This window comes from Dioscorea cayenensis, unplaced genomic scaffold, assembly GCF_009730915.1.
Source record: "Dioscorea cayenensis subsp. rotundata cultivar TDr96_F1 unplaced genomic scaffold, TDr96_F1_v2_PseudoChromosome.rev07_lg8_w22 25.fasta BLBR01001269.1, whole genome shotgun sequence".
In the NCBI taxonomy this organism is placed as follows: Eukaryota; Viridiplantae; Streptophyta; class Magnoliopsida; order Dioscoreales; family Dioscoreaceae; genus Dioscorea; species Dioscorea cayenensis.
In genome coordinates this window covers 8,727-10,598 of record NW_024087660.1, presented here as the reverse complement: position 1 = coordinate 10,598, position 1,872 = coordinate 8,727, and the positions used below count along the sequence as shown (strand labels likewise).

Genomic DNA, 1,872 nt, shown 5'->3' with positions numbered 1-1,872 from the left:
CATGTGTACCGACGAACACCACTTGTATTTGGTTTTTAGATCATCAAAGGCAGGTGACAAAGTCATGCTTTGCAGCTTCATCGGCATCCATTAAGCTGACCATTAAATGCATGCATCTGCTTTCCTTTACATACTTGAAATCATCAAGTCTTGAAGTACTCCTTTTGCCAATGGACTTAAGATCAATGACCTATGCATTGATATATAGATATATATATATCTCGGAGGCCTGAATACAATCACTCGTCAATGACTCCACTAGCATTAGTAGCGGGGAACTTTGATAATGTGGGTAGCTATTCACTTGTCTTGGTCACACATTTTAATATCTTTTACGAATGAAAAATGAGATCAAATCTATAAAAGGATTATTGTCGCAGAAATCATCGTTAGCCTCTACACCCATCATTTCGGCGACTGGAGAATTAGCGGACGAAGGACCCGATGTTCTTGAGTTGAGAATTATTGTTATTCCTGTTTTGGCAATAGATATTGTTTTACTTGCTTCATGGCAATTTTTATTTATTTATTATTTTTAAAACATAAATCCCTCACTCATGTTTTCTAATTATTAGAAGTGAAGTTTTCTTCCCGATTCCATTTGCCATGGATATTGATCTTAAGTCTACTATCCTTGCCAAGATGCCAAGTAGCCACCACGTACATCCCATGCAATTTTTATTATTGTATACATATATTGCATACTTTTTGATTCTTTATTATTATTATTATTATTATTATTATTTCTACTGCACTTCTCTGGTTTGCACTGATGATATTCCCTCTCTTCTTCTTCTTCTTCTTTTCTATATATATGATTTATGAATGTTTTTTTTTATTACTCCATATGCATGCATGTCATGCTTCTCATTATCATTTTTATTTTGCTTCATTATTTTGTCATGGACATGTGCATACTTCTCAAAAATTTGTCATACACGGGTACATAGTAATTGTAATGTATATCCTTCTTAAGAATCAGAATAGTCAGCCACAGTGATCAATATTGGAGCATTAACGCATTGAGCCCATGCACTCCATTTCTCCAACAGAAGATAGGCCATCCTTGGTCACTTCATTCAGCTTAACTCTTAGATGTTTGAGCAAAAGCTTCTTCAATTTCACGAGAACCACGTATCATACAAGGTGTTATGCACGAAGCCAAAAGGTGATATTTGCCAACTTTTGTCCGGTTAAACATCGAATAAAAAGTAGCAACTTCATATACACAAATTGGAGCAACTTCTCTAATTTTAGTCACTGCGTTCATCGTGAGCTGGAAAGCCATCCACCATGTTGCTGCTGTGCCATATCCAACAAAGGAATAACAGCAGATTGCTTATAGTTGGAGGGATAATGAGATAGTATCTCCTTAACCCGTTCCTTGTTTGCTTGACTAAAATCCCAAGGCATGTCAGGATTGTTATTCGGCGAGTCAATGTGGTAGTTCAGCCCGGTGGAGAGGGATCTGGAGACAAGTGTGACCTTTGGGGATCCATGGAAAGCCGTGCGGATCTGGAACACACATTTTCCGCCACTAGACGGGCCACCTGTGGAGACATGGCGCCGGCGGAGTTGGGAAGTGGAGTGAGGGAGAAGTTGAACCAGGGCGGAGATTGAGATTACAACAGCATGAGTGATTGGAGAGCAAGAGTGAGCATCGTCCATGGTGAACAACAACACCATCAAACAAACTACGACAGCGATAACGGCGAGTGATGATAGCGGAAGCTTCGATCGGGGTTGGCGGCATTATTTCGACCATTCAACCTTGACAGTGGCTTCCTCAACGAGTCATGGCGGAAAGCGATGACAAGCATCGGGTGTCAGCGAGCGGTCGAGGCGGTGAGTACCGATCATGGTTGGCGGCAT

The 1,872-nt window shown here is 40.3% G+C and overlaps 1 pseudogene; it reads right to left on the bottom strand.

Moving 5' to 3' along the window:
* Window positions 1–918: 918 nt before the first annotated feature.
* Window positions 919–1,668, bottom strand: LOC120256034 (annotated as a pseudogene).
* Between the last annotated feature and the right edge of the window lie 204 nt (window positions 1,669–1,872).